Here is a 21761-nt window from a genome sequence, read left to right as displayed (position 1 = left end):
CTATGCATATGTTTTGAAAATTAAAAAGCTTTAATAAAAAGAAAAACTAAAAGAGGGAAAATGAAACTAATGACTCTATGAGATATCAAGAATCAGCTGAACAAAGTAAAAAGAATGAAAAACATGAAAGAAAATACTGCATTGGAAAAAAAAATTGACCAAACTAGAAAATAGATCCAGAAGAGACAATTTAAAAGTTATTGGTCTACCTGAAAGCCACAGCTAAAAAAAAGAGCCTAGTTAGCATTCTTCAAGAAATTACTAAGGAAAACTGATATACTAAAAAAAGAGGGAGAAAAACTCGTTGAAAGAATACATTCATCACTTCCAGAAAGAGATCCATAAGGAAAATCTCAAAAAACATTTTTTACAAAACTGTAGAGCTATAATCTTAAGGTAAATTACTGTAAGCTGTCAGAAAAAAACAAAGTATTAAGAAGCCACACTCAGGATTACCGAGTATCTCTCAGCTTCTGCAATAAAGGATAGAAAGAATCTGGAGTTAACATATTCTAGGAAGCAAATTACCTGGGATTGCAACCAAGAATAACTAACTACTTAGTGAGACTGAAGGGAGGATAAAGATCTTCAATGAAATGAGGGACTTTCCATCATTTCTATTGAAAAGACCATAGCTAAAGGGGGAAAAAAAATCATCTTTTAAAGACAAGACTTAAGAGAAGCATAGAAAGGCAAAGAGGAAAGGAAGAAAAAAAAACATTATTTAAAGGTTAAACTGCATACATCCCTAAATGGGCAAATGATACTTGTAATTATTAGAACTGTATCTTTTATTAGGGCAGTTAGAGGAGGCATACAGAGAAAGAGGGGATGGGTATGAAATGACTCTGATGTGATGATATTAAAGAAAAACACATTAATGGATGGGAAAAGGCTTATTACTGAAAGAAAAGGAAGATGAAGGTAAAATTGAATAGATTAGATCACATGAAGAGGCAGAAAAGACTTGTTATAATACAGACAAAGAAGATAGGGGATAAGAATTGTCTGAATCTTAATCTCATCAGTTTTGGCTAAAAGAGGGAATAACATTCACTCATTTAGGCTGAGAAACTGGGAATTCATTGTCCCCAAACTGGGCAAGAGTAGGCAAATAAAAAAAATGACAGGAAATCAGATACTAACTTTATTAAAGAACAATAAAAGTATCTTACTCTATGAGAAAGTAGGAAAAGAAAGGGGAAAGTAAAGGGAGGGACTGGATAAAATGAAGGGCACAAAAATTAGGAGAGAAAGAAATAAGAAAAGAGAGGAGGAGTGATAAAAAGAATGGGTCAAACAAAATACTACTAAGGAGGGAGAGGGTGGAAAAAGAAAACAAAATATATACAGGTAAAAAAAAACAATGGAGGAAAATACAGAGTTGGTAATCATAACTATGAATGTAAATGGGATGAATTCTTTCATAAAAAAAGAAGCAAATAGCTGAGTAAAAATTACAATATGTTGTTTACAAGAAACACATTTGAAAGACATGCATACAGGCTACAGAAGCATTTATTATGCTTCAACTAAAGCTAAAATAACAGGGGTAACAATTCTAATCTCAGTTAAAGCAAAAGCAAAATTATATTTATTTAAAAGAGATAGGGAGGGAAGCTACATCTTGTTAAGGGTACTATGGATAATGAAGTGCTTTCAATACTAAATGTATGTATACCAAGTTGTTCAGCATTCAAATTCTTAGTGAAGAACTTAAGCCAATTATAGGGAGAAATAGAAAGCAAAACTATACTGGTGGGAAACCTCAACCTTCATTTCTCAGAATTAGATAAATCAAACCACAAAATAAACAAGAAAGAAAATAGATAGGTTAATAGAATCTTAAAATTTTTTTTTTGATATCATAGCCTCTGGAGAAAATCACATAGAGACAGAATAGAATATATCTGTTTTTCAGAAGTACATTGCACCTACCCAAAAATTGACCATGTATTAGGACACAAAACCTCACAATAAAATGCAGAAAGGCAGAAATAGTAAATGCATCCTTTTCAAATTATAATTCAAAAAAAGTTAAATAAAGAGACAGGGAAAGAGAGACTAAAAACTAATTGGAAATTAAATAATCTAATTCTAAAGAATGAGTGAATCAAACAACAAATCAAAGAAATAATAATCAATAATTTCATCCAACAGAATGACAGTAATGAAACAACATATCAAAACCTATGGGGTGAAGTTCTCAGGGAAAATCTTATATATCTAAATAGTTACATGGATAAAATAGAGAAAGATGAAATCAATTAAATAGGGCATACAACTAAAAAAGATAGGAAAAACAACAAAAAAACAACAAATTAAAAACTCTCAATTAAATAGCAAATTAGAAATTCTAAAAATCAAGCAATATTAATAAAATTAAAAGTAAAAAAGGTATTGAAATAATAAATAAAATTAAGAGTTGGTTTTATGAACAAAACCAACTAAGTAAATAGATCTTTGGTTAATTTGATTAGGAAAAATAAAAGAAAGACAAATGAGTAATATCAAAATTGAAAAAAGGTGAAATTACCACCAATGAAGAAGAAATAAAAGTAATAATTAAGAGGTATTTTGCAAACCATATAACACAAATTGGACTATCTAATTGAAATGTATGAATATTTATAGAAATATGTTGCCCAAATTAACAGAAGTGGGAATAAAATACTTAAGTAACCCCATTTTAGAAAAAGAAATTGAATAAATACTCAATCAGCTCTCTAAGAAATGTGCTCCAGGGCCATATGGACTTTCAAGTGAGTTCTATCAAACATCTAAAGAATAATCAATTCTGATACTGTAAAAATAGTCAAAGGATTCCTGTCAAATTCCTTTCATGACAAAAATATGGTGCTGATACCAAAATTAGGAAGAGCCAAAACAGAAAAAGAAAATTATAAACGAATCTCCTAATGAATATTGATGAAAAAATTTAATAAAATATTAGAAAAGAGATTACAATAATTTATCAGGAGTAAATACAGTATGAGCAAGTGGGATTTACACCAGGAATGTAGGACCAATACAATACAAGGAAAATTATTGGCATAATTGACTATATCAATAACAAAACTAAAAGAAATCATATGAAAATTTAAATAGATTCAGAAAAAGCTTTTGACAAAATACACGTAGCATAGGAGCATGGGAATAAATGAAGTTTTAAATGAAATTATTTTAAAGTAATAAGTAGCTTCTATCTAAAACTATCAGAACACATTATATTAATGGGGAGAAGCTAAAAGAAAAGATGGTGGGTTGAGTGGACCTAATTGGCCTACTGTTTGGGCATTATGGTAATAAAAATATATTGTTAAATCTTTAACAATTCTTAAAGCTCTCTGGAGAGTTTCAAGTAGCCAATGAAACTTGGAAGATCTCAAAAGACTGGAATAGCTACCAGATGTCCAACAGTCAAGGCTGCAAAGGTATCAGCTTTGTGGAATAACCTTTTTGACCCAGCAGAGCAGATTGATCTGGCAGCATGATGCCATGCCCTACAAATAAGAGTGAGAATATCAAGCAGCTGTTCCATATTTGGAAATAAATTTGTTAGGGCTTACAACTACAAAGAGAGCCCATTTTCCATAGCAACAAGATTATAGAACAAAAAATGTACATCTAGTTTAAGGGCTGCATTTTCATTTCTGTTCTTGCTATATTATTCCATTAAATACCCCTTTTCAGAGAGTTGCGGGGAAGAGGAAACACTGGAAAAGGTGTAGGGATGACTTTTATTTTAATAATGATACTGAGTAAAAGGACAGGTAAGAGAAACTGTAAGTATAGACTGTTTGCCCCCCCCACACACACACACACCTCCCAAGGAGATTTAATGAGGAAAAGAAGATCTATATCTATATCTATGTTTATCTATCTATCTGTCTGTCTATAGGATGATAGTTTTTAGCCTGGTGTCCTTAATCTGTGAGAGAAGACTGTGAGAGAGGAATTAGATTTATGTTTTCCTCAGTATATGGAACTGCTAGATTGTTATGGGACAGAACTTGAAAACTTGAAACAAGGTGCTAAGTCAGTGGAATTGATAGAGACAATGGTTATTTGGCATGTTGCTTAACAGTTCTCTAGTTCAGTGTTCAGGACATGTACTTAGTACTAACTATAGTTCTACAAGATTCACACCTTTGATAAGAGACCATATAAGCTCAGACAAGCTCAGCCAGAATCAGAACAAAGGAAAACAGAGAAGTGGTGGCAGTCTGTCCTCCTTTGCTTCTCTACTGAAACCAAGATCCTGAAAGCCTCCAGAAAAACTAGTCGAGCCCCAAATGAAGGCGATAAGACTTTGAAAGAGACAATAAAGAATTTGAACTTTAATCCCTGGCTGCACTTGTGGTGATTACTGACCTGAAATGAAGGCTGCCTCCAGAGACTCCAAGAAAGCCCCAACAAGAGAATATTACATTTTAGAGAAGAATATTACAGTAGATGAAGAAATTTTTTAAGTAGTGAAGTTCTGGAAATTTGGGGTCTTAGATAGTTTCCAGAGAATTGATAGATTAAGTAATGTGCTGAGGGTCACACAACCAGTTTGTGATTGCAGGTAAGATTTAAATCCAGGTCTTGATGACTTAAGTATGGTGTATATGCACTTTGCCAAGCTGACTTTCAAGTTGGAAATCTGTGCCCCTTCTGTCTTTAAAATAACATTTAAACCTTATATAGTTAATCAAACCTTTATGTAAACAGTATATCTGAAAGCCAGTTTTTCACAGAGAAGTAAAAGAAAACATGAGTTTTGAGTACTGCACAGGAGAAGAGAGGATTCCATTGACAGGTAAAAAGGATAAAGGTGGAAAGACTAAAAGAACAGGATTTTTTCATTTAAATATAATAAATATAACTGGATTTCCCTTCATCTACCCTCTCACCTCTATATTCCTGCTTCTACATAGTTGCCAAATTGAATTCTAAAGCCTAGTTCACTACTTTGCTCAAGAAAATTTAATATCTTCCTGTTAGCTATATAATTCAATTTTGCTTATTTATTAAGTCAGGTGCTTCACTATTTGCCTCAAATAGATCTTTCTATATTGACAACATTTTCTTCTAGAGTAATGATTAGTTTGCTTACTGGTGTTTCCTTTACATAACAATAAAAACATTGCCCCTATCCTTGTATTCATCCATTACATCTATACAAATCTGGGCAACTAGGATAGAAGCTCTCCTTCCTCATCTCTAGCTGATCAGTATTTGGCCATTGGATCAGATGGTTCTGGAGGCAGGTGACCTTGCAAAATTCTCCCTCACTTAAATCCAACTCACTTTCATGTTGTAGCATTACTTCCCTGAAATCACAGACATCTTTGAGAAGGAAAGACAAACAACAAAAACAGTTTAATTAAAATATAAACACAAACATCCTACATCAGGCCTTCCTGATTCCCACAGTTGTCAGGTTCTTCTTTCTGACACCTTGAAATCACAGGGTTTTTTTTTTTTTTTGTATTTTATGTATAGTTTACATTGATTTATCTATATACATGAATTATAGCTCTGGGCAGCATCAATACAATAATCAATCAGTGAGTACTTATTAACTACTAACCATGTGCTAGGGACATAAAAATAAAAAAATAAAACAATTCCTGGCCCCAAAGAGATTATACTTTATTTCAGGAAATAATATGTTCTCAATGACAGTATATATAAAATAAATATGACAATTATATGAAGGTATGAACAGATGAAAGAATCAGGAAAAAGTATCATGTAGAAGATATAATGTGTAAATGGTTTTAAGTAAGCTAGGGATTCTTTAGGGTAGAAGGAGGCAGCTAGCTATAACAGTAGATAGAGTGCTGGGAGGTAGACATGAAATCAAATCTATAGAGTGCTAGAAGGAATTCATGAATTCAAATCTGATCTCAGATATTTACTAGCTGTCTGACCCTGGGAAAGTCAATTAATCCTGTATGACTCCGTTTACTCATGTATCTAATAAGATGGTGAAGGAAATGGCAAACCACTCTAGAATCTTTGTCAAGAAAACTCCAAGAGGAATCAGACATGACTGAAATGACTGAAAAACAGCAACAAAAACGGGAGTGAGTAAATTAGACCTAAGTCTCATGCTGTGGAAAGGCAGAAATATAGAAGATGGAATGCTATCTGTGAGGAACAGCAACAAGGTCAATTTTTTCAGATTCAGAATTAATTAAGAAGAAGAATTTATTTTAAGTCTGGGATAGTAAGTTGAAATTATTTTGTGAAAGGTTTAAATGAAAAGAGGTGTTTGAATTTGAGCTTAGAACTAATAAAGGGATAGGATTTTAATGAGGAGAGTGACTTTGTTGAACCTATGCTTTTAAGAATATCACTTTGAAAGTTGTGTGGAGACTGTATTGGGGTAAGAAGGCAAAAGATTGGAACTAAATCAATAAGGAAGGTATTGCAATGTGCTGGGTTAGAGGTGATAAAGATTTGAAGTACGATAGTACCTATGTGGAAGTACAGAGCAGATGCCAAAAGTAGAATCAATAAGATATGGAAACTAACTGGATATCTAATACATGCTGGAGAGTAAAAAGTCAAAAATTGTCTATGAAGTTGCAAATCTGTAAAACCAGGATAGAGGCTCTCTCAATTGAAATAGAAAAGCTAAGGAGAGTGCTAAAGTAGGTAATGGGGTGGAATAATTCTTTACCTTAAGGATATATACTCAATTTGAGGTTTCTATGGGACATCTAGTTTGAATTGTTCAATAGAGAGTTGGTATTGGACTGGTTCTCAGATAAAAGACAAATTTGAGTACATAGATCTAGAAGTCAGTTATACAATGTTGACAACTGTACTCAGTTTGAGGATAGAAGGGTCTGGTTTGTTATGATACCTGGGATCACTAAGATTCTACTTGCAAAAGCTTTTTTTTTTTTTTTTTTGGTGAGTCACTATAAAAAAAAGGATACCACTAAATGACTGAATAAAAAGAAAGTCATAGAGTATAAAAAGAAAGAGGAGGAAAGATGAATCAGAATGAGATCTTCAGATAACACTCACAGTCAGAGGGCAGAATATAGGGAATATTCTAGAAAACAACATGAGTAGTCAGAAAGAGAGGAGGAACTTTCAGGTTATCAACTTACTAATTATCACATGAGGAGATACAGCCAATATAGGACATTTTATTCCTATATTCCTTTGCCATATAAAATTATTTGAGGCCTCTGTGAGAGAGAAATATAACTCTAATAAACATTTTAAAGAGAGAAAAAAATAAGCCATGTTACAATGAATTTTATCCAAACCAGTCCTATCCAAATAAAACTTGGATTTGATTATGGACCTTCTGATGAGAAAGAGAAAAAGATCATCTTTATTCACAAAGGAAAAAAGGTAAGGATATGTGCATTTGATATTTAATTCTAATCTGAAACTAAATAAAGTATCTTATTAAGATTAAAATATGGGTGAAATAGCAATATTCTGCTAAGAGATATTATAAAAGAAAAAAGGAAACATGATTTTGCTCAGACAGAATTTCCTTCTTATCCTATTACTTTCCCTCACCTACTCATCATCCAACAGTGGAGGTTAATTAACATGAGAGCAGCATTGACAATAATGTAAGTGTTGATTGCTGTCACTAGAAATACAAGTAAGAATTGAAATTATTGTCTTGAATAGGAATAAGCTACTTGTTTCTTTTTTAATTATTGGAAATTATGCATGAGTCTGGTGAAAGAGAAATTTGCAAAAGAATGATTCTGAAATGTGAAATGGATTGAAAATTGAATTGTTTCAGATTAGTTTTCTTTTTATATAGTGACTCACCAAAAAAAAAAAAGAAAGCTTTTGCAAATTTTTCTATAAATTCTGTCAAGATGTTTTTCTCTTTAACCATTCACGCTTTCCCTTTCTATTCAGTCCCTACTATGTGCAAAAACAGGATGCTTAGAATAATATAAAGATAAATTAGATATTGTCCCCCTACTCTGCTTAGTTCACAAGCTACTAGGGTGCTAGGCATGTGAAGAAATAAATAGCATACAAATTAGAAGGTGCCAAGTGAATAAAAAAGTGCAGAATTCAGTGAATTCAGTGATGATGGAAATCATATCTAGCTGTCAATTGTGAAAAAAATGACAACTCTTGAAATTGAAATGTTTTCTATCTTTTCATGTGATACTTTTTGAAGGCTTAGTAACCTGAATTTCCAATGTTTTTATTTTATATTATTTTTATCACTTATAAAACATTTTATTAAAATAACATTAACTATTAAGTTATTATTTAAGAAACCACCATTATTTTAACTCAAGTTCTTAAAAATTATACAGCCTACCAATTGGAGAATGGCTGAATAAATTGTGGTATATGAATATTATGGAATATTATTGTTGTGTAAGAAATGACTAACAGGATAATTTCAGAAAGGCCTGGAGAGACTTACATGAACTGATGCTGAGTGAAATGAGCAGGACCAGGAGATCATTATATACTTCAACAACAATACTGTATGATGATCAATTCTGATGGATGTGACTATCTTCAGCAAGGAGATGAACCAAATCAGTTCCAATAGAGCAGTAATGAATTGAACCAGCTACACCCAGCAAAAGAACTCTGGGAGATAACTATGAACCACTACATAGAATGTACAATCCCTCTATTTATGTCTGCCTGCATTTTTGATTTCCTTCCCAGGCTAATTGTACACTATTTCAAAGTCCGATTCTTTTTGTACAGCAAAATAACTGTTTGGACATGTATACTTATATTGTATTTAATTAAATATGTATGTATACATATTTAACATGTATTGGTCAACCTGCCATCTGCGGGAGGGAGTGGGGGGAAGGAGGTGAAAAGTTGGAACAAAAGGTTTGGCAATTGTCAATGCCGTAAAATTACCCATGCATATAACTTGTAAACAAAAAGCTATAATAAAAAAATATTCAGAAACCCAACAAAGATTTTAGTGACAGTTGTTTGGAAAATACATAACTTAGATACTGGAAATCTTGAAATAGAATAATGGTAAAATAAAAATATAAGAATTAAAATATTCATCAAATTCCTAATGTTATTATTGTGGGTATTCTTGCCAGTGCAATTAAAAGCCATAGTATCTTCTCATATGGTGAGATTCTTATTCATGATATTGCAAAAATCCTTCAGAGGAGGGCTATATGATTTCTTGATTTTTATTATGTCATGCATAAATACTGATGTAACTGACCACCTGCTGTTTTTCCTTCTCAATATATAACTAATGCACTACATTTTCTGGCCACATATATAAATTATTTTTATTTCCTGATTTCCTCTCATTTTTTCCTCCCCTCCTCTCCTCTATTTTCCTTGCTTTCTTTTCCCTTCCTGATAAATAAAAGTATGTATAAAATAATTTTACATACATACATGTGTATATATGCATATACACATATAAACATATATAATTATTTATTTGTCTAATGCTATATATGTCTAGGAGGGAAGGGAAGGAAATAAAGACATTTACATGCAAATTTTAAAATATATTTTAAAGGAATAGCAAGTTTTTACATAGTGAATTTGCAGTTTCATGTACAATCATCTTTTAATTATATTATGTTATGGAAATCCTTGTTTTATTTCAGAATTAAAAAATAAAATTTTTAAAAGATTAGAGGTAAGAATAGAAATGGTGTCTTCCTGATGTCAAATACAGCCCTATCCATCTCACTATGCTACTTCTTATTAGAAGAATAATGATGTTAAATAACTGGGTTTTGGTGTCAAAGAAAACCTTTATATCATCAAGATACAATGTTTGAGTTCCTAAATATCAAACAACCAGATCATTTTAATCCAGACTTGTGGAGGTTTTCCTTGGAGTCAGCCTTAGTATCAGTTGAAATAAATAATTACTCTAATATCACAGCCAGCTAGTAAAAGTGAAACGTTTATTTCTCCTTCCAAATTATCCCAGTTAGTTGAGGCCTATCTCTCTGCCTGCCTCCAAGAGATGTTGCAGCTTTGTCCTTGGCTTCTGCCTCTGCTTTCTTCAGCCTCCAGCCAGCACCAAGTTGGAAGATGCAATGAATCTCTCTGTACCTCCAGTCAGTTCCACCAGAAGAAGTAAGTTCAAGCTTCAAAAGCTCCCTATATTTATGTGATCTCCCAAAGGTTAACTCCACCTTCTGGAGGGAGAGGGATTCTGGGTTATCTCCCAGAGAGCTCTCTGGCCCTAAGAACTTCAAGGGAGGTGTGAATTCGGACTAAGCCCTACACGTGTGAACTCCATTGAGTATTTAGATACTTATGAGCTCTCTAAAGGTGTGAACACAAGCATTGTTCAATCAGTTCCACTTAGTACCTAGTTTCAAGTTCTGGCCCAAAATATCTTCTTCTAAGATCAAATCAACTCCAATGTATTAACACTTTGTAAAGAAATGTCTTAACACTTTGGAAAGATTCCAACACAGTCTGAACTCAACTCATAGTCCATTTATAAGCCTACCCAAAAACTGGTTGATTAAATCTGGACCTCCTTATGTAATTATTTGTCATAGCAGATAGGAAATAGAACTGTTATTTTCTTCATATAAAATATTCTGAAGTGAGAAAGCTTCTTCTGCCAATGCAAATTGCCCCATTTTCTGAATTTTGCAGTCTTTAGACAGTCCTTTGGAATCTTGAAGGACTTATGACTTTCCTGGGATCATATCAATATGTAAAGAAGATGTACTAATTAAAACTTGTAAGCCATTGCTGCTTTACAATAATATTAGTAAAAATACACTACCCTTCTACTCTTCCTCCTCTCCCCCCGAGAATAGGTAACCAGGTCAAACTTCTAAGCATTTGTGGTTTGTTACTAATTATATTTGAGATTTACACACTATTTTAAGGTTTGCAGGATACTTTACAAATATTATTTCATTTTATCTTCACAAGAACCTTGGAGATAAATGCTATTATTATTATCTAAATTTTACCAAAAAGGAAATGGAACCTGGAAGAGGCTAAATTCATTGCCAGGGGTCACACAGTAAGTAAGTGTTTGAGACTGGAAAACTTAAGTCTTTCTGACTACTGGCCCAGCTTTCTCTCATTGTCCCCTGAGCTTCTTGTATTGTTTCAAGGCTAAATTAAATCAGCACAATGTAACCTATAATCAGAATTATCTGTAGAACCTTGTAGTATTTAACTATGTATTCTTCCCCTTAGTTTCTGGCAAGTATCTTTTATTTTATAAGTTTCAATTTTGCTAATCAAGTGACTTTACAAAGTTACTTCACTGATTACATCTATCAAAGGATACTTCTTAAAAAAAAAACAAAATATTTAAAGCATGTTCTGAAGAGGAAAGACATTAATTCTCTGAAGAGAAAAAGAGTAATTGTCCACCAAATCTTCCTAAGGTAAGAGTGGAGCCCCAGAGTATATCTAGTGAGATTAACCTGTTAGAGGTAAATATAAGCAAAAAAAGAAGATAGAAATAGTTGTGAATTCTTTGTTTAGGCCTATTGAAGCAAGTATTTATTAACAAAACAGTAACAAAGCTATAGTTGTTTTTGCTGGAAGAGGGTTTTTGCATCTATATTGATGGCTACTTTGTTGTTGAATCTTTGTTCAATATATAACAACCTTCCAACATTTATCAAAATGCATGGCAACCAACTACCCATTCTAGTGATTCATGAGAGCACTCATGAAATATGCAATTGTAGACATTTTTGCAAGTGACATTTTTGTAAAGGAACTAATATGAATTGTTAACAACCATAAAGAATGGTTAAAACTGAAGATTGCGAGGACGCAAATTGTGTTTTAATTGTCCATTGAAGGAAAATGTACAGAAGAGAAAACTTAATTTGGAAAACAAACTGATAGTTAAAATGGTCTCCAAAAATAGGATCTGTATATCTAGATCATAGATTATTATAGGAATAACAGACTCCTGGATAGATTGGAAGTCCATTGCACAAAGGCTTATATCAATCAATTTGCTAAATGCTTTCAAATGCAATCAAGTGTTTTGAACTAAAAAAAGAAGTGTAAAGAAGAAGACTACCTATGAATATGTCCTAAGCTATGTTCCTATAAACACAGGCTAAATTAGGGAAGCTTCTGACCTTGTATACGTTTCCACTTCTGCCTATAGTCTTCATAGCCTGAAAATATTTCCAGTCCCATGACCTTTTCCTTTGGTTGGTGAGTGCTTGCCCAGAACCATCATTAATATAGCTCATTTTATTGTTTCTTTTTTTTTTTGTTTCACTTTACATATATTGCATATTATACAAAGTGAAGATTTGTGTGCAAACCCACATCAAACAAGTCTATTAGAATCATTTTTTTCCAGTAACATGTTCTCATATCAAATCTTTTTGTCAAATACTCACAATATTTCTTTTTTTCATTATTATTGTATCTGTTATGTTGATTTGTGATCTTTAATGTTATTATCATAATTGTTTTAGGCCATCACAAACCATAATCATATAAGACAGAAAACTTAATAAATCTAACTGTTTCACCAACCAGCTGTTTCTTATCTTTATCATTCTCCTTGGTCCCCTTATTCCACGAGATATAGCATTATTGAAGTTAGGCTAATTAATGAACCTGAAATAAATTCTATGTGTTTAAGTGAAAGGAAGAATTAATCAATAAAACAAACTTCATATTGTCATTTTAAAGAAAATGCCACAGTCACCCCAACCTTCAGCAAGCACCACCTTTATCACTAAGTAGCCATCAACATAGATGCAAAAACCCTCTTCCAGTAAAACAACTATAGCTTGCTAAAGGCTTAAATGATGATTACCAATTTAAATAATAGTTTTAATTAAGGTATCCATGTTTTTTGTTGACATAATATTATTGCACACTTAATAGACTATAGTATAAATAGTGTTTTATATATGCTGGAAAACAAAAACCATTGTATGACTTGCTTTATTGCTACCTTGCCTATATTGTAATGGCCTAGAACGAAATCCATAATATCTGAAGTATTGCTATTTTTTAAAGAAATAGCTCAAGCTGATCATGCTCCCATATGTTTTCGATAGTCTCTTGGTTTTTTGAACTTTTCCACCCTCTTTTCTCTTACCCAACCCTACTTTGAACTTCTTTATTAGAATAAAAAGTTTCATAAGTGTGTTTTTTTTAATTTTTGGTTCACATTTGTATTTCTAGTGCCTGTGGTACATAATAAATGTATAATAAGTAATAAGTTCTCTCTTCCCCCACCTCCTCTGCTCCTTCTTCCTCCCTCTCTTTCCCTCTCTCTCTATGCAAATGCCAAATGTTTAAGCAATGAACAAAAGTAAATAGAGATCTCAAAACAAAGAGGGAAATTTGACTTCATAGGTATCAATGAAACTTGGTGGAATGAATCCAATGATTAGACCATGACTCTGAATGGGTATACATAATTCAAAATAAGCAAGGTAATTAAAAGTGGTATGGTGGTGTAGTACCATCAGCTAATATACTAATGCAAATTATGGACACCTTGAACCTTGTCACCAACTATGATGCTTTAATCTTAGGATTTTGGATCCTTTAAATTTTCTTATAAGCTGCACTATATGTGTGTTGTGTTTCCAAATTCTACTTTAGTTAATAAATTCTTGGCTTGCTTTACTGGAAGAAATCACAATTATACTAGAGCATTAGATTATGAAAAAAGAAAGGAAAACAATTACATAAGGAGGAAGAGGGGAATTTTTCTGAATAGAATGATATGGATGCACAAAAAATTTCTTCCCAATCTAAATTCAATAAAGAAATGTACAAAATGTGGAAGCAAGGCCTTATAACAGAGAAAAAATTTGTCTGTCTCTGTTTCATTTTTTGAAAGTGTCAGAAATAGTAATGCACAGAATGAGTTGAGCCTAGGGAGTGATGCAAATGAAGTCTAACATTTCTGGCGCCACCCTTTATCAGATGGGACAATGGTGGTTCCCTGAATGTTCATCCTCCAAAACTACAAGTCATGTAAATAAAAAGAATTATGACTGGCATGGTAGATTGAGATCTTAGAAATATTTGACAGAGAAAGAAACAGAAACAAGTAAAGAGACAGAGAGACAAAGAGAGAAAGAAAGATTTGAGATGGATAAAGTAGAAGAGGAAAGACATGAGCTTCAGGAGTACTTAGAGCAGCTGACTTGTAAAAATAAAAAAAAAAAACACACAGAAATTCAACTTGCCCCTTGATTCTCAGTGACTGTACCACTATACAATAAGAAAGGATTCATCTCACTTCTGAGTGAACCCCTTGATATTTGTATGTTATTAACCTGGTCTCTATAACTTCCCCAATTATTGTTTTACTACTAGCTTTGGTTAATGTGTTTGTTTGCTTTCATGATTATCTTGTATATTTGGTGGAATATAAACTAAACTGGCTAAAAGTAATCTCATTATTATCCTTCTGGTTGGCACATAATGACTTCCTGCCCACTGAAATCATGGGAAATGGCTTTTACACTAGAAAGCATAATGGCTACCTCTAATCCATAATATTCTTTCCAAAAGATCTAGATAGTGTACCAAATGAATCTTGATGGGGAAATCTAGAAAACAACAGTGAGTCATTTTCCAGTATTCAAGCATGGAACAAAGGCTGGTCAGTAGCATAGCACTGGTAGAATACTCTAATATCCAGAAAATAAAAGTTTCATCCTGGGGAAAAGGGATCTCAGATACCTTCTGGGACATCCCAGACACATACTGGTTCACCACCATGAAGACAGGTATCAACAGGAATATCTGTCACCATTACTCAGTTCTGAGTTACAAACTCTAGATGGAATGAGGTGACCTTAAGCAAGGTGGTGGAGGAAGTGATATAATAAAAAAGGAGGAAGTTGGAAAGCAAGCAAGAAAGTGCAGTGTTGCTCAGATTACAACTAAAACAGAATCTTTGTTCAGAGGATTTAGCTAGCAAGAGCCCAGACAAGAATCCCATATCCAAAAAGAGCGTAAACATAGCTCTAAAAATAAATTTTTAAAAAGTCAGTTGTACTTAAAAGTAAAAACCCTAATCATTCTTGCTTTCCTTCAAAAGACAATAGTGGGGGGGGGGGGGAAATGGAGCCAAGATGGCAGAGAAGGCACACACAATTTCTAAGCTCTTCTCTTACCCTCTTTATCAATATTATATTGAGCCTCAAAAATAGTCTTGACTGCTACAATTCATAAAGATTAGAAGTATAACAACTCACTAGCCAAAGAAAATCGGAAGTCTTGCTAAAAAAGGTTTGTTCTTGGGGCTGGGGGCGAGATCAGCACAAGCAGGGAGAGAAATAAGGCTTTGAGCAGAGCCTCAAACCAGAAGTGAGAGCACAGATTGCAGCACTAGCTCCCAGCCCCAATCTGTAGTACAGGGCTTTTCCTTGGGGCAGTTGTGAACGTGCACCGCAGGAGGGCACAGCCAGGTTAGCCTCTAATCTGCACAGTGGGGGGGCTCAGCTTGAGGCAATAGAGCTTTCCCTGGGCTATTTGTATCCGGGCAGAGACTTCCTGTAGAGCCGGGCTATCTGCTGGTCAGCTGCTAATACCCACAGCCCCATAAGGGGCTCTAGCCAGGGGCAGAGACACTTTCGCCACTTAGTCTCTAGCCTTAGGGCAGTAGCTAAATCACACAACTCAACTGGGCACTTCAATAGCTCAGCCAGTGCTGAATCCACCTCCAGTTGGGGGAAGGGAAAACTCTCACTCAGAGCACTCCCATACATGGGAGCCAGAAGCCAGTTTACATCTCTCCCTGCTCTGCAGAGGAAGCTGATAACCCCCTTGCCTAGAAGGCACATCCTAAAAAATTTAAAAAATGAATAAAAAAATGAAAAGAATAATTGACAGCTTCTATACAGAAAAAGAGCAGGTCTGCAAATCTGAAGAGACTAATAGCAAACAGGCAACAGCCAAAACCACAAAGGGGAATGTTACCTGTCTCCTTTTACATAATGCTGTCATAGAAGAGACCATTAAAAGTCTCAAAAGAGAGTTAGAAGAAAAATGGGGAAAGGAAAGAGAAGCTTTACAAGAGAGCAACAACTTCCTGAAATATGAGTTGGAAAAGATAAAAAATTCCCAGGAAGTGCAGGGAAACAAAATTTGTGAATTGAAAAAAGTAAAAAAATCTCAGGAAAGTAAGATTTGTGAATTGGAAAAAATAAAGAATTCACTAGAAAGGAGGATTTGTGAATTAGAAAAGACAAAGAACTCACAAGAAAGTAGGATCTGTTAATTAGAAAAAGAAAATAATTCATTAAAAAAATAGTGACATGGAAAAAAATTCCATAGAGCAAGACAATTCATTTAAAAACTCAATTGGAAATATGCAGAAAGAAGTAAAAAAAGGTAATGAAGAAAATAATTCATTAAAAATCAGAACTGAACAAATAGAAACTAATGATTCATTGAGAAAGCAAGAATCAGTCAAACAAAAACAAAAAAATGACAAATTGGAAAAAACCCTGAATTATCTACTTGCAAAAACGACAGACTTGGAAAATAGATCTAGGAGAGATAATCTGAGGATTATTGGACTTTCTGAAAATTATGATGAAAAAAAGAGCCTAGATACTATTTTACAAGAATTCATCTAAGAGAAATTCCCAGATGTAATAGAATCAGAAGGTAAAATAGGCATTAAAAGAATTCATCGAACACCCTAAAATAAAAACCCCAAGGAATATTGTGGCAAAATTTCAGAACTATCAGATTAAGGAAAAAAATTTTACAAGCAGCCAGAAAAAAAACAATTTAAATACCGAGGTGCCACAATAAGGATCACCCAAGATCTGGCTGCCTCCACATTAAAGGATCGAAGGGCCAGGAATCTGATATTCTGAAAGGCAAAAGAACTTGGGATGCAGCCAAGAATAAACTACTCAGCTAAGCTGAGCATTTTCTTCCAGGGAAGAAGATGGACGTTTAATGAAACAAATGAATTCCATTTGTTTCTAAGGAAAAAACCAGAACTATACAAAAAATGTGATCTTTAACCATAGGACTCAAGAGATGCAGAAAAGGTAAAAAGAACTCTTGAGACTTGTATTTCTGTTGTGGATATACAAAAATACTACATGTATAATTTCATTTTATTGATATAACATAAAAAAGGGAAATAGATATGGAAAAGGGATGATGGCAGAAAAGGTGGGAAGGGGTGATAAAAAGAGGGAAACCACATCCCATGAAGAGGCAATGGAAATTTATCATATCTGCGGGAATTTAGAGAGGGGGAGGAACATTGTGTGAATCTTACTCTCATCAGAGTTGGCTCAAAGAGAAAATAATTGACATATTTGTTTTAGAGAAAATTCTCTCTTGCCTCATTAAAAAGGTGGAGAGGAAAAGGGAAAATAAAGAGTAATAAGGGAAGAATACATGAAAGGGGAAAAGATTCAAAGGGGGGAGGGAGGGATTCTAAAGAAGGTGAGCATCATGATACAAGTGGGGAACATAAGTTTAAAAAAGGGGAAAGAGGGTTGGGGGGGCAAGAAAAAGTAAAGCATAAAATGGGGATATTAGGATGGCATGAAATATAGAATTAGTAATTTTTACCCTAAATGTGAATGGGATGAACTCTCCCATAAAGAGGAGGCAGATAGCAGACTGGATCAAATGTCAGAACCCTACAATAGGTTGTTTATAAAAAACACATTTAAAGCAGGGAGATACATACAGAGTAAAAGTAAAAGGCTGGAGCAAAATCTATTATGCTACAGGTGAAGTCAAAAAAGCAGGGGTAGCCATCCTTATCTCAGATCAAGCAAAAGGAAAAATTGATCTAATTAAAAGACATAAGGAAGGAAACTATATCTTGCTAAAGGGTAGCATAGACAACAAAGCAATATCAATACTAAATATATATGCACCAAGTGGTATAGCATCCAACTTCCTAAAGGAGAAGTTAAGAGAGTTGCAAGAATAAATAGACAACAAAACTGTAATAGTGGGAGATCTCAACCTTGCACTCTCAAAATTAGACAAATCAAACCACAAAACAAATAAGAAAGAAATTAAAGAGATAAATAGAATACTAGAAAAATTAGGCATGTTAGATCTTTGGAGAAAATTGAATGGAGACAGAAAGGAATATACTTTCTTCCCAGCAGTTCATGGAACCTATTCAAAAATTGACCATATATTAATACATAAAGACCTCAAAATTAAATGCAAGAAGGCAGAAATAGTAAATGCTTTCTTTTCAGATCACAATGCAATAAAAACTATTCAACAAAAAGTTAGGGGTAAATAGACCAAAAAGTAATTGGAAACTAAACAATCTCATCTTAAAGAATGATTGGGTGAAACAGCAAATTATAGATACAATTAATAATTTCACTCAAGACAATGACAATGATGAGACATCATACCAAAATTTGTGGGATGCAGCCAAAGCGTTAATAAGAGGAAGTTTTATATCCTTAGAGGCTTACTTGAATAAAACAGAGAAAGAGAAGATAAATGAATTGGGCTTGCAACTAAAAAAAACTTTAAAAAGACCAAATTAAAAACCCCCAATCAAATACTAAATTTGAAATTCTTAATTTAAAAGGAAAAATTAATAATATTGAAAGTAAAAAAATTGAACTAATGAATAAAAGTAAGAGTTGGTTCTATGAAAAAGCCAATAAAATAGATAAGCCTTTGGTAAATCTGATTAGAAAAAGGAGGGAGGAAAATGAAATTAGTAGTCTTAAAAATGAAAAGGGAGAACTTTCCACCAATGAAGAGGAAATTAGAGAAATAATAAGGAGTTATTTTGCCCAACTTTATGCCTATAAATTTGATAACCTAAGTGAAATGGATGACTACCTCCAAAAATATAGACTTCCTAGACTAACAGAGGAGGAAGTAAATTGCTTGAGTAGTCCCATTTCAGAAAAGGAATTAGAACAGGCTATTAATCAGCTCCCTAAGAAAAAATTCCCAGGACCAGATAGATTTACATGTGAATTCCACCAAACATTTAAAGAACAATTGCCCCCAATGCTATATAAATTATTTGATAAAATAGGGAATGAAGGGGTCCTATCAAATTCCTTCTATGACACAGACATGGTACTGATACCTAAACCAGGTAGGTTGAAAACAGAGAAAGAAAATTATAGACCAATCTCCCTAATGAATATTGATGCTAAAATCTTAAATAAGATATTAGCAAAAAGACTACAGAAAATCATCCCCAGGATAATACAGTATGATCAGGTAGGATTTATACCAGTAATGCAGGGCTGGTTCAATATTAGAAAACTATCAATATAATTGGCCATATTAATAACCAAATTAACAAAAATCATATGATCATCTCAATAGTTGCAGAAAAAGCATTTGATAAAATCCAACATCCATTCCTATTAAAAACACTTGAGAGTATAGGAATAAACGGACTTTTCCTTAAAATAAACAGCAGCATCTATTTAAAACCATAAGTAAGCATCATATGTAATGGTGAAAAACTGCAACCATTCCCAATAAGATCAGTAGTGAAACAAGGCTGCCCAGTATAACCGTTACTCTTCAATATGGTATTAAAAATGCTAGCTTTGGCAATAAGAGTTGAGAAAGAGATTAAAGGAATTAGAGTAGGCAATGAGGAAACCAAATTATCACTCTTTGCCGATGATATGATGCTATACTTAGAGAACCCCAGAGATTCTACTAAAAAGTTATTAGAAATAATACATAACTTTAGGAAAGTTGCAGGATACAAAATAAACCCACAGAAGTCATCACCATTCTTATATATCACTAAAAAAATCCAACAGTCAGAGTTATAAAGAGAAATTCCATTTAAAGTAACTACTGATAGTATAAAATACTTAGGAATCTATCTGCCAAGGGAAAATAAAAAACTTTATGAGCAAATACAGACCACTTTTCACACAAATTAAGTCTGATGTAACCAATGGGAAAAATATTAAATGCTCTTGGATAGGGTGAGCAAGTATAATAAAGATGACAGTACTACCTAAACTAATCTCTTTGTTTAGCGCTATATCAATCAGACTCCTAAAAAACTATTTTAATGACCTAGAAAAAATAACAAGAAAATTCATATGGAAAAACAAAAGATCAAGAATTTCAAGGGAATTAATGAAAAAAAAAATTAAATGAAGGTGGCTTAGCTGTACCAGGACTAAAATTATATTATAGAGCAGGAGTTATCAAAACCATTCGGTATTGGCTAAGGAATAGATTAGTTGATCAGTGGAATAGGTTAGGTTCAGAGAACAAAACAGTCAACAATTATAGCAACCTATTGTTTGACAAACCCAAAGACCCCAGCTTTTGGGATAAAAACTTACTGTTTGACAAAAATTGCTGGGAAAATTGGAAACTAATATGGCAGAAACGAGGCATTGATCCACACTTAACACCGTACACCAAGATAAGGTCAAAATGGGTTCATGACCTAAGCATAAAGAATGAGATTATAAATAAATTAGAGGAACACAGGATAGTTTACCTCTCAGACCTGTGGAAGGGGAAGGAATTTTTGACCAAAGAAGAACTACAGATCATTACTGATCACAAAATAGAAACCTTTGACTATACCAAACTGAAAAGTTTTTATACAAACAAAACTAATGCAGAAAAGATTAGAGGGGAAGCAATAAACTGGGAAAATATTTTTACAGTCAAAGGTTCTAATAAAGGCCTCATTTCCAAAATATATAGAGAATTGACACTAATTCATAAGAAAGAAAGCCATTCTCCAATTGATAAATGGTCAAAGCATAAGAACAGAATATTCTCAGATGAAGAAATTGAAACTATTTCTAGCCACATGAAAAGATGCTCCAAGTCATTATTAATCAGAAAAATGCAAATTAAGACAACTCTGAGATACCCCTACACACCTGTCAGACTGGCTAGAATGACAGGGAAAGATAATGCGGGATGTTGGAAGGGATATGGAAAACCAGATACACCAATACATTGTTTGTGGAACTATGAATACATCCAGTCATTCTGGAGAGCAATTTGGAACTATGCTCAAAACTTTATCAAACTGTGCATACCCTTTGATCCAGCAGTGTTACTATTGGGCTTATATCCCAAAGAGATCATAAAGAAGGGAAAGGGACCTGTATGTGCACAGATGTTTGTGGCAGCCCTCTTGGCCATAAACTGGAAACTGAGTGGATGCCCATCAATTGGAGAATGGCTGAATAAATTGTGGTATTTGAATATTATGGAATATTATTGTTTTGCAAGAAATAACCAACAGAAAGGCCTGGAGAGACTTACACAAACTGATGCTGAGTGAAACGAGCAGGGCCAAGGAATCATTATATACTTCAACAACAATACTATATGATGACCAATTCTGATGGACCTGGCCATTCTCAGCAATGAGATCAACCAAATCATTTCCAATGGAGCAGTAATGAACTGAACCAGCTATGCCCAGCAAAAGAACTCTGGGAGATGACTAAAAACCATTACATTTAATTCCCAATCCGTATATTTTTGCCTACCTGCATTTTGGATTTCCTTCACAGGCTAATTATACAATATTTCAGAGTCCTATTCTTTTTGTATAGCAAAATAATGGTTTGGTCATGTATACTTATTTTGTATCTAATTTATATTGTAATATATTTAATATCTACTGGTCATCCTGCCATCTGGGGGGGGGAAGGTAGGGGGAAGGAGCGGAAAAATTGGAACAAGAGTTTTGGCAATTGTCAATGCTATAAGGTTACCCATACATATAACCTATAAATAAAGGGCTATTAAAAAAAGACAATAGTGGCCCCAACCTAAGC

This window comes from Sarcophilus harrisii, chromosome 6 (genome assembly GCF_902635505.1).
Source record: "Sarcophilus harrisii chromosome 6, mSarHar1.11, whole genome shotgun sequence".
Lineage (NCBI taxonomy): Eukaryota > Metazoa > Chordata > Mammalia > Dasyuromorphia > Dasyuridae > Sarcophilus > Sarcophilus harrisii.
Note: the sequence above shows the minus strand (reverse complement) of the source record.